The sequence below is a fragment of the Ranitomeya variabilis genome, chromosome 3 (assembly GCF_051348905.1).
Source record: "Ranitomeya variabilis isolate aRanVar5 chromosome 3, aRanVar5.hap1, whole genome shotgun sequence".
Taxonomy (NCBI): domain Eukaryota; kingdom Metazoa; phylum Chordata; class Amphibia; order Anura; family Dendrobatidae; genus Ranitomeya; species Ranitomeya variabilis.
In genome coordinates, this window is record NC_135234.1 from 233,875,358 (window position 1) to 233,888,566 (window position 13,209).

Below are 13,209 nucleotides of genomic sequence, written 5' to 3' on the forward strand. Positions count from 1 at the left end.
TGACAGACGTGCCCGATTCTGGAGATGCTGTGGAGAGCGATCTACTGCCTGCAACATCCTTCAGCATGACCGGTTTGGGAGTGGATCAGTAATGGTGTGGGGTGGCATTTCTGTGGAGGGCCGCACAGCCCTCCATGTGCTCGCCAGAGGTAGCCTGACTGCCATTAGGTACCGAGGTGAGATCCCCAGACCTCTTGTGAGACTATATGCTGGTGCGGTTGGCCCTGGGTTCCTCCTAATGCAGGACAATGCCAGACCTCATGTGGCTGGAGTGTTTCAGCAGTACCTGAAAGATGAAGGCATTGAAGCTATGGACTGGCCTGCCCGTTCCCCAGACCTGAATCGGATTGAACACATCTGGGACATCATGTCTAGCACCATCCACCAACGTCACGTCGCACCACAGACTGTCCAGGAATTGGCGGATGCTTTAGTCCAGGTCTGGGAGGAGATCCCTCAGGAGACTATCCGCCACCTCATCAGGAGCATGCCCAGGCGTTGAGGCATTTCCACTGAAGTTGGATCAGCCTGTAGTTTGATTTTCCACTTTGATTTTGAGTATCGTTCTAAATCCAGGCCTACATTGGTTAATAAATTTGATTTCCATTGATGATTTTTGTGTGATTTTGTTGTCAGCACATTCAACTTTGTACAGAACAAAGTATTGAATGAGAACATTTCATTTATTCAGATCTAGGATGTGTTATTTGAGTGTTCCCTTTATTTTTTTGAGCAGTGTACGTTACCTATGCCTGAGAATTTAAAACCAGTCACATCCCCTTTGTGTGTTAGCAAATTGCTTGGAAACCACAGATGCCGCTATTGCCAAAGGGTTAATCGCATCAGAGAGATGTTGTCTTATGCGTACTTTGACCGGACCAATGGTGCAGCCAACATACTGAATTTTACACAAAGTGCATTGTATGAGAGAAAAAAAAATTGCTGTATTACAGTTAATAAAATCATGTATTGAAAAACTTTATAAATTTAAAACATCAAATAAATAATCAAAACATAATCTATCTTTTTTTTTTTGTACATAGTCGCATGCCTTGCAATGAGTGGCCCCACAAAAAAAAAATACATTTAACCATGCTTTATATTTCTGAAGGTTATCAGTGTTGCTACAAAAAAGATTGGACACGAAGGGTATGTTTCCACGTTCAGGAAATGCTGTGTGTTTGACACTGCGTAGGGCCGCAGCGTCAAACACGCAGCGTCCAGATGTTACAGCATAGTGGAGGGGATTTTATGAAATCCCGTCTCCACTGTATGTGGTAACATGCATCCGTCGGCCCTGCGAATCCGGACATGCGGCGCATCTTTTTAGAACGCAGCATGACCGTGGGTAAATATTTCTAAGTAATATAAAAATATTTAGAATTGAGAGTCCTCAGTGGTTGATACCTTTTAATGGCTAACTGAAAAGATGGTAACAAATTGCAAGCTTTCGAGACTACACAGGTCTTTTCATCAGGTCTCTTCTTCCATCTTTTCAGTTAGCCATTAAAAGTTATCAACCACTGAGGACTCTCAATTCTAAATATTTTTCTATCCACTGGCTAACACGGTACCAAGATATATATCTTTCCTGTAAGTAATATAAATGATTTTATTATATTGTAGACAATATTCAGTTGTAAAAAGTGAGAATAGCATTTTGATTTTTTTTCTTACCCGTCTTTTTCTGCTTTGTTCCCAATAACTTTTTACCGTCTATGTTGGAGACTGTTGTATTCACCATTGTTAGGGACCATTTAGAATATGCCCTTTGGTATAATCTTTCACATGTTTTTGGGAATTCCTCTAAAAATTATGTTCTCATGAGAACAATTGTGTTTAATCCTAATCAGTTCCCTAAAAGGGATGTTCCTTTTGATATTTGAGGGGATGACATGATTGTGGTGTCAGAATAGAATTGCCGGCTGTAGTCTTTCTATAGAGTGTTATTTTTACTCCATGATTTATGTTATCCCCTGTTAGTTGTAAATTTTTAAAAATTGATACTATTATTTTGGAAGGAATGTGTGAATTTTAAGTTGAAATTATAGTTAATGTATTTCACAAATTTCTCTGCTTCCTCCTGTGTCCCTCCCCACACCAGGAGGAGATCATCAATAAATCATCCATATCATATTCTACTGCTATAGACATTATCATTGTATAAAAATAGCTCCTCCCATCCCAACATCACTATATTGGCCAGAGATGGAGAGAATTTGGCACCCACGCTTATTCCAGTTTTCTGTATAAAAAAAGTCCATAGTAAATAATAATAAAAATAATAAAATAATAAAAATTCCTTAATTTCAATATTGTATGTAATGAATGTATCCAGATAATAGGATAGACGGGAAAGGGCAATGGGATGTGAAATGCATGGACAGAGCCCTATCACATTACATGAGAGACGTTTTTACTTTTCCAACCAGGATTGCCATATTGCCAAAAAGCCATATTGACATATTTTGTGTCTTTTATATAGCTGGGAGTATCTTGCACTAGCGGCTGTTGATAATGATCTACCTATGTTCCTATTCTTTCACCCAATGACCCGCCACTATTGGTGCTAAAGGTGGTGGGAAGATGTTTTTGTGAACCTTGGGTAATGAGTAGAGATGAGTGAATTTGATCGGGTCCCTGCTTATTCGGCAAGCTTTAGAGCTTACCGAATAAGCTTCAGAGGGAACTCGTATACATGGAGCGTGCTGGCTGATCAGCTCTTCAGCGTCGCAGCTGCATGTACCGCGGCTGTGTCACACAACACACAGGCTCTCCATGCATGTGTTGTGACTGTGACACAGCCGCGACACATGCAGCTGCAGTGCCAGACAGCTGATCAGCCGGTGCCATGTATCTGGGTCCCCTCTGCATCTTATTCGGAAAGCGCTCTAGCTTGCCGAATAAGCAGGGACCCAACCAAATTCGCTCATCTCTAGTAATGAGTGGTATATGTGTATAACTGGAGATCAATGTAAAGATATGCAGCAAGCTTTTTTTATTAATTGTTTACATATGTACTCCTTCCTAAATTAAAACAAATAAGATCTTCCCACCACCTTTTAAGAACGATGGTGGTGGGTATAGGGTCATTGGGTAAAGGAATAGGAGCACCGGTAGATCATAATCTACAGCCACTAGTTGTAAAGATTATAAGGGATAACTCAGGAGACTCTTTGCATGGAACAAGACAACTACAGGACACAGTTTTATAAGTGGCAAAGTCTATATTATCACACGGTGATTCAAACAGGTGCAGAGAGAAACTCAAGTCCACAACACTTGGTGTAAATATTAAACGCAGCTTAAGAGTCTTATAGGAAACTTCAGAGGAAAATGCAATCACGCAGAAAGTCTATGAAGCACAATTATTCTTGAGGATACTTGACACGAATAAGTCCTTGGTAGTCCAAACACAGATAGATATGCTTATAAGGCAGTTCAAATAATATCTTAGCACAACCAGGGAGGCCTGGGTAAAAGTCTCAGGTTTAAGCAGAGCAGCAACAGCTTACATGTCCAGCAAATGCAGATGGAAACAAACACAAGCAGCCAGATTGAGGATTACTGGAAACCGATGTATGCAGCAGAAACTCAGAGCTGAGTAGCAGGATCTCCACACAGGTTCACAGGAGCAGGTGCAGGTGCAGGTGCAAAGCCAGGGAGTCGTCAGGAGCTGGATGCAAGGCAGAATATTCTAGCACAGACTAAAGGCTGGGGTGGAGTTATATAGCAGGAAGACACAGTGCACATGAGACCAAAGACGCCATCTTGGAAAAGGGCAGTAATGCACAAAAGGTAATCAAAATGTTCAGAGTCCTGACATTACTCCCTCCTTAGGCCGGTTTCACACGTCAGTGATTCCGGTACGTGAGGTGTCAGTTTTCTCACGTACCGCAGACACTGACACACGTAGACACATTAAAATCAATGTGTCTCTGCACATGTCAGCGTGTTTTCGCGGACCGTGTGTCCGCGTGCAAAACACGGAGACATGTCAGTGTTCGTGGGAGCGCACGGATCACACGGACCCATTAAAGTCAATGGGTCCGTGTAAAACACGTACCGCACACGGATGCAGTCCATGTGCCGTGCAGGAGACAGCGCTACAGTAAGCGCTGTCCCTCCAGCATGGTGCTGAAGCCGCCATTCATTTCTTCTCTCCAGCAGCGTTCGCTGGAGAGAAGAAATGAAAAATCATTGTTTTTTGTTTTTTTTTGTGGTTGTAATAAAGAACTTTGTCACCACCCCCCTCCCACCCCCTGTGCGCCCCACCGCTGGAAAGAAAATACTCACCCAGCTCCCTCGAAGCGTCCTCTCCACACCGCAGCTTCTCCTGTATGAGCGGTCACGTGGTGCCGCCCATTAGTCATGAATATGCAGCTCCACCCCTATGGGAGGTGAAGCTGCATATTCATCACTGTAATGGGTGGCACCACGTGACCGCTCATACAGGAGAAGCTGCGGCGCGGAGAGGACGCTTCGAGGGAGCTGAGTGAGTATTTTCTTTCCAGCGGTGGGGCGAACAGGGGGTGGGAGGGGGGTGGTGACAAAGTTCTTTATTACAACCACAAAAAACAATGATTTTTCATTTCTTCTCTCCAGCGAACGCTGCTGGAGAGAAGAAATGAATGGCGGCTTCAGCACCCAAAGCAGGGGACAGCGCTTACTTTAGCACTGTATCCTGCACGGTCCGTGTGGTACCCAGTCGACACATGGGCGGCACACGGCTGCCACACGTGTGCCACACTGATGTGCCACGTGAGCTCACGGACACTCGGACACAGATAACTCCGGTACCGATTGTTCCGGTACTGGAATTATCTGGACGTGTGGGACAGGCCTTAGAAGCGGCCTTAGTACGATCCTGGACCTGGTTTCTCAGGGAATCTTTGATGAAAACGAGAGATCTTCTGTTGGGCATTGATGTTTTCCACAGGTTCCCAAGAGTCTTCCTCAGGGGAATATATCCCTGCCATCTTGTCAGATATTGGAGCCGATTCCTGCGAATTCTGGAATCAATATTTTCCTCCACCATAAATTGTTCTTGCCCATCAATCATCACAGGCTGCGGAGGTGGCATGTCCCTGGAAGGTATTAGGAGATACAGGCTTTAGTAAAGATACATGAAAAACTGGGTGTACCTTCATAGTCCTACGCAGCTTCAGACGGCAGGCCACAGAGCTCACAATACCATTGATCTTGAAAGGGGCAATGAATTTCTGTCCAAGTTTTTGTGAAGGAACGTTTAACTTCAGATTCTTAGTTGATAACCACACGGAATCTCCTACCTTGAACATGGGTGCAGGTTTACGGAATCTATCAGCCGATCTCTTATAACGTTCTTGAGCCGTGGTCAGGGATTCCTTCAGAACCTCTAGATTTTGCCTCATCTCAGTCAGCCTTTCCTCAACTGCTGGAACCGGAGAATTAATCGGAGACCTAGGTAAGATACATGGATGATAACCCAGATTGGCAAAGAAAGGAGTGAACTTAGTGGAGGCGCTCTGAGAATTGTATGAAAATTCGGCTAACGGCAGTAATTCCAACCAATCATCTTGGAGATGGCTAACATAGCATCTTAGATATTGTTCCAATGTCTGGTTGGTATGCTCAGTCTGACCATTTGTCTGGGGATGGTAAGCGGAAGAGAGACAGACATTAATGAGTGCAGAGCAAAACCCCTTCCAGAATCTTGAAGTGAACTGTAAGCCACGGTCAGAGATGATCTCATCCGGTGCCCCATGCAGCCGGAAGACATTCTGAATAACCAAGTTTACTGTATCCTTAGCTGAGGGGAGGCCAGTGCATGGAGCAAAATGAGCAGCTTTAGTCAGGCAATCAACTGCTACCATGATCGTATTCATGCCCCCCGATGTAGGCAGCTCCACAATAAAGTCCATTGATATAGACCCCCAAGGTCAGGACGGAACAGGTAATGGTTGCAGGAGACCTGTAAGTGCCACACGAGGAGTCTTGTAATGAGCACATACCTCGCAAGAGAGAACATAGTCCTTAGTATCCTTCAGGCAAGTTGGCCACCAGAAAAATTGGCTTAGGAACTCTTGTGTCTTCTGTACCCCCCTGTGACCAGCCAACTTGGGGTCATGTACCAACTTGAGGATCTGCAGAAGGACGGCCTCAGGGACATAGATACGTCGATCTCTGAACCACATGCCACCCTTAAAGACAAGATTAATATCAACAGGTGGGTTGGCCAGAAATACATCACCGTCATAAGCCTCCCTGCACTTCTTCCACAAGTCCTGATCGTGGATAACTCCGATGAAATTGGCATCAGATAGAATGGTTTTGGACAGGGCTCTAGGTATGGAATCCGCAGCATGGATTCGGGATAAAGCATCAGCCTTCCCAATACGAGAACCTGGACGGTACGAGATAACAAAATTAAATTTATTTAAAAATAAATTCCAACGAGCCTGACGAGGAGAAAGACATCTAGCGGATCTGACGAACTCTAAATTGCGATGGTCAGTAAGCACTACGATCTGTTGTGCAGCTCCTTGCAGATGATGCCTCCATTCCTTGAAAGCCGCAATAATAGCCAGAAATTCCTTGTCTCCCACATCGTAATTCTTTGCTGAGCTTAGTCTACGGGAAAAGAAAGCACAAGGATGTAGCAGACCCTTCTCTCCAGTTCTTTGGGAGAGAATAGCCCCCAAAGCATTATCAGAAGCGTCCACCTCCACAATGAAAGAAAGTGTTGGATCTGGGTGTATCAACAGCGGTGCTGAGGTGAAACAGATCTTTTAGCCGATCAAAAGCTTCTTGAGCCTGTGATGACCACTTAAAAGGCTTTTCCTTCTTTGTCAAGGAAGTAATGGGACGGACAATAGAAACATTTCGAATAAAACGTCTGTAGAAATTTGCAAAACCAATAAAACGTTGCACCTCCTTAACGTTCTTGGGTACCGGCCAGTCAAGGATAGCCTGAATCTTACCAGATTCCATGTTCAGCCCCTGGGGAGAGATTATATAACCTAAGAACTGTATCTCAGAACGATGGAGATCGCATTTCTCCGGCTTGATATACAGATGGTTCTCTTTCAGACGTCTTAAAACAGCTTTGACATGTTCTTCATGTTCCTGTAGAGAGTCAGAAAAGATTAGAATATCATCCAAATAGATCACCACAAACTGGTTCAACAAATCTCTGAAAATGTCATTAGCAAGGTGTTGAAACGTTGCAGGGGCATTACAAAGCCCGAAGGGCATCACGAGTTATTCAAAGTGTCCATACCGGCATAGGAATGCTGTCTTCCACTCATCCCCTGGATGAATACGCACCAAATTATAAGCCCCACGAAGATCCAGTTTAGAGAACACCTTAGCATGGCGGACTCTTTCCAGTAATTCGGGAATCAGAGGCAAAGGGTAACGATTCCGTACGGTTACCTTATTGAGCTCTCGATAGTCCACACAGGGTCTCAGGGACCCATCCTTCTTCTTTACAAAAAATATAGGTGCCCCTGCTGGTGAAGAAGAAGGACGTATGAAGCCTTTGGCCAGATTTTCATCAATATACTCCTTTAAGGCTTGAAGCTCAGGTGCCGCCAAAGGATATACATTATCAAAAGGAATAGCTGCCCCAGGAAGCAACTCAATGGGACAGTCATAATGCCTGTCTGGAGGAAGCTGATCTGCGTTCTTCTTGTCACAGATGTCAGAGAACTCTTTATATGCTGAAGGTAAAGTTAATACCTGTACCGGTGGTTCCGTAGCTGTGGACTCGGGGACAGCTTCAGTTAATGCTGAGTTGCTCCTTGTTGGAAAGATAATCTCCTTGGTCTCCCAGTTGATAGTTGGATTCTGAGAACGCAGCCAAGGGATGCCTAAAATCACAGGAAAATGAGGAGAAGAAATTAACAAGAAAGAGAGTTGCTCTTGATGATTGGGCTCCAACAAAATCTCAAGGGGTGCGGTCTCCTGATCCACAGGCCCGGAGATTAAAGGTGACCCATCCACTGTTTCCATGGTAATTGGAGAGGCTCTTTGCTGAATTTCAATACCATGTTCCTTGGCAAATGCGATATCCATAAAATTGCCACCTGCACCAGAGTCAATCATAGCTGCACTGGAAATCCACTGTCCTGTACACAGGATATTAATTGGGAGAGAACAGTGAGAGTTCTTTTAATTTAGCTCCTTGGCTGCTGAAGTCATAGAAAGTGAATGGAAAACAGCGTTTAAAGGCAGGCTACATTCAGAGATGTCAGATTCATCATCATAATTGTCATACTCCCCTACTGCTGCTAGCACCTTGTTAGGCCGCTTGGGACACTTGGGACGGTTGATTAGAAAGTGGTCAGACTGGCCGCAGTAGAAACATAGACTTTCTCGAAGGCGATGCTCCCGGCGCTCATTACTCTCGCGCCTCTGAACAGAATCAATTTGCATGGGCACCTCCTCTACCTCTCGAGATGTTTTACCTGCAGGCTCTTTGGAAGGAAGGGAAAAGTTAGAAATACGGTTATATGCAGCAAACTTCTGCCTACGCTCAGTAAGGCGAATGTCAATGCGCACACAATGCTGTATAAATGTTTCTAGCTCTTGTGGTGATTCAGAGCGAGCTAATTCAACCTTTACAATGCTAGACAGACCCCTTTTAAAAATAGGTAATTGTGCATAACTGTCCCAATTAGTATCTACCGCTAATCTCCTGAATTCAGTAGCATACTCAATAACAGAACGTTTAGCCTGGTGTAAAGACAATAAAGCAGATTCGGCGGTTGCACGGCAATTAGGGTCATCAAACATTAATGCCATAGCGGCCAAAAAATCGTCCAAATTATTTAACCGCGGGTCACAAGACTCAATCATCGGATTCGCCCAGGCGAGCGCTCGTGCAGTCAGCAGCATTATTACACACAATACTTTGGATCTATCATTAGGAAAACGGTCAGCATGCACATCAAAATATAGCATACATTGATTCACAAAGCCACGAAATTTGTCGCGATCACCATTAAATCTGAATGGGGGCAACTTAAGTGGGCTAGCTGGTGGCGGTTGCCCAGATGGTAAAGTCGCTTGTGCAGCCATTTGCGTGCTTATGTCCTGAAAAGCCCGTCCATACTGGGACTCTATACCAGCAAGTTTGTTTTCCTGGGCTGCCATGCGGGTGCCTAAGTCCTGCAAAGTCTGTCCAAACACTTGTTGATTGTGTTCAAAGCTTCCAAACTTCTTTTGCAGACCTTCCACATCTTTCAATCCCGGACATACACACATACACACATTCAGCTTTATATATTAGATTAAGGAGTGAAATAGATCTATAACTTGCACATTGGGATGGATCCTTCCCCTCCATATGGATAACATATATTAGCTCTTAGGGAATCCCCCATGAAAGAGGATCCCTTGGAAATCACATTGAAATTGGATAGCAAATGAGTTGATAGGGACTCCATGAACAGCCTATAATAAGGTAAGGAGAATCCATCTGGACCCGGAGCTTTCCCTGGTTTTGACTCTTTAATTGCTGCTCTTAGCTCCACTTCAGAGCACGGCGACTCTAGACCTTGTGTGTCTTCTTCCGATAAAGTGGGTAAAGTAAACCAGTATATGTCTGAACATGGGACTTAAAATTTGTTTTGCGTTTTGGGATTGGTTGAGTCTGCAGAGTATAGCGAGGAGTAGAAAGATTGATCCAAAATGAACAGGACATACATGTTGGTTCTCTGTATTCTTATGGCTCTAGTTAGCGGTTTGCCACTTTTATCTCCATGTTCGTAATAGTGGCGATGACACCTAGTAAAGTCAGCTTTTGCTTTATGCAGGAGTAAAGAGCGGAGAGAGATTCATGTTTAATTATAAGGGACTTCCTTGTATCCTCAATGGGAATTAGTTTGTGAACTCTCCAAATCACCAATCTCTCCCAGCAGACAAGTTGTCTCATGAATACCTTCACGTTTTACACAGACCCCATGCTTGGCTCTGACGATGGGTAAAGAAATGGAGATACTAACAAGCATGTGGTCCGACAAGAAGATATTGTCAATCATGTCCTTTGAAGTAAAATAATATCTTGATGACTTTCTTTCCTGGGAATTTAACCTAATGTGATACACCTCCTTGATAGCCTACCACAGGGGTGGGGAACGTCTGGCCCACGGGCTGTATTGGGTCCATGATATCTTGTGCGGCCTGCATCCACGTTGCCCTCTGTGCCACGCTCTCCAGCTCCCTTCAAGCCACTGACTATGAAAAGATGTCAAGTCCCCAATTGCATCTGTTCCTCAACCAACATGGCAGCTAAAAGCGCACGTCCTGTGCAAAGGCCATTTCAGTTCCGACCTTTTTCTGTCTCTGCTACCATTAGTCGGCTCTAGCAGCTAAGATGAGACATTCCCCTACCAATATGGCCACAGGTCTCTTCCCTTACTCTGATTGGATGCTCCGTCTGATGATTCCGCCTCTCTTTCGTCTCATCGTTATCGCATTGGCTCTGGTCCTGGGCCGGCCAGGATGACTTCAAGGCAAGCAGAAGGAGTGTAAGGCTCTGTCAGTTAAACAGCGAGACGACAGAGGAGAACCATTGAGGCACCACTCCCCCACCCGCCCCCCAATCTCAGGACAGGAAGCAGAATACAAGCTCTATCAAGACCCCCTTGGGAGTGGTGAAGACTGACCTCTGACCCCCCATATAGTCATTGCTAACTGTGTGTGTGGTCCCTAATACTGACAGGGGCCACATGTGTTCTGTATCTGGCTCCCAGTAACCATATTCGTTATTAGCAGTAATTTTATGTCTCCACCATTCATCTCTGCCCCTGTAACTACAGAGCTGGATCTGTGTGTTCCCCTCAGAGATGCCACAATGGACTGCTCATAATAAATTGTTGCCCCCTTCAGGGTAAACCAAGGGCTCACCCTGTGGGGGTGTTTGTAGGGTTTTAGATTTTGTGTGTCTGGTATAATGATGTGTTAGGCTGGCACCCCAGACGTCTGGTGGAGGGCGCCACGCTGCCAGCTCATTACAGTGCCATTTTATACCCAGTGTGGGGGAGATCTGGGTCACATCTAGTTGGCGGGGTGACATGTGCCTGAAAAAAGCGGTGACAAGAATAGAAGAGCATGAGAACCAATCCCAGGATGGTGAGTGTCTGGGCATGGGTGATAACCGGCCCCAGGGGGCATTGCTATGAGGGTGTTGATGTGACCATTGGGGACCCTGTTATATATTTTTGCTTGCAGCTCAGGACATCCAATCTGCACCTCTGTCTCTTCCCCAATATTCATTGCCGGCATCTATAAGGTGGATTTTGGGGCAAGGTTTTTTGTAAAATTGACTTTCCCTCTAAGACAGGTCCTGAGGGTGCTTAACCCTTAAGCCGGGTTCACATTACATTTTTGAAGTCCGTTAGATGGACTGCGTTACACCGCAGCATAACGCGGTGTAACACAGTCCGTTAACGATGCCATAAAGCTCTATTTCGGGCGCATCGCTAGCGCACGCCCACAATGGGCGTGCACTAGCAATGTGCCGTCATTGAGTGACGGATCCTGGGACGCGGGCTGCAGTGTTTCCAGGTGCATCACCGCTAGCGCACATAGAGCATCTGCTAGCTCTATCTGCGCTAGCGCGATGGCATGTCGGCGCTTGCTTTAACGCAGCCCGTTTAACGCATGTGTTGAACAGGCTGCTTTAACGCAATGTGAACCTAGCCTTACTGATGAAGCCCCAAAGCCCGCTTACTGTTCCCTCATCTGGGACCCAGCAGTGATGAAACCCACACACAGGGACATGTGATCGCTGCAGCCACAATCACTGACTACAGCGGTCACAAATAATGTGCGCGCATTATAGCCGAAGCCTGTAATTAGCGCAATAGTGATGTCAATGTACAGTGCAAACAGGAGGAGATGAAATAGTTATTTTTTTATTATTTAAGGGGGTTTTCCCCTTCCAAAAAACTTTTACCTATATGAAAAAATCTCAAAAAACAAATTGAGCTTTACTTCTTTCCCTGCGTCGAGTCTGTGCCTCTGTCTTGTTTGTGATCAGTTGCAGCGCTAATGTCACGTCAACAGCGCTACAGCCAGTAACTGAGGTCAGCTGGTGTAGACAGCACAAACTGCTGAGCTCAGTGATTGGCTGCAGCACTATCAAAGTGACATTACCGCTACATTACACCATTCAATGTGGAACCAGCTGCTGAGCCTGATGACCTACAACACGAAATCATTCAGCTGCAAAACAATGATGAGATGAAAGCTAGGTACAATAACCTCCCAGTGCTTGAGTTTTATAAACTTTATGTGAACAATGATGATTTCCCCACTATGAGGAGACATGCATTGAAATATGCATCTGTGTTTGGAACAACGTATTGGGCATTGCATCTGTGTTCGGAACAACGTATTGCTGTGAACAGTTTTTTTTCAAAACTATTCATCGCAAAGTGTTGACTTCGCTCAAGACTGACTGATGCAAACTAAGAAAAACAGTTGCGAGTAGCAACATCATCAGTACCTCTCAACATCGCACGCCTCACCAAAGAGAAGTCATTCCAGCCATCACATTACATGGGAGTTATTTAAATTTTGAATAAATATAGTTGGCAAATGTTTAAGTTAATAATTTTATACGGCCCCTGAACGCTATTATAAAATTCCAAATGGCCCTTGGCAGAAAAAAGGTTCCCCACCCCTGGGCTACAATTATATAGGAAGGTGGGATCCAGCTGTGCTTAAAACTGCCATACGATGATGGGTGCTATGCTCAATCAGAAAGACTGTGTATACAAATATCAAAGACTCACCATCACTTACAAACCGAAAAGCAAGTGTCAACACCTGGCCAATTCATGTGTGCCCAACAGCCAACAACAGAAGGTCACCTTATCATTGTTTGGTGGGCACACATGAATTGGCCAATTTATCTGCGAATTATCTTCATTTTATCAATGTCATATAGTCCATGTTTGCATACTATAATGTTAGAGTGCAGCTTTTATTTGTTAGTTACATATCGAAGTGGCTCTCTTAGCTTGCATCTGTTCACACCTCTTTTTTTTCTGTTTTGGAAGTGATGGTCAGTCTTTGATATTTCAATACATAGGCTTTGTGACTGAGTACTCCACCCATCAGCCTATGGTGTTCTTAATCATCGCCCGATCCTGCCAACCCTTATAATTGTGGGCTATTAACCCAGGAGAGATATCATATTCGGTTATGTTCCCTGCA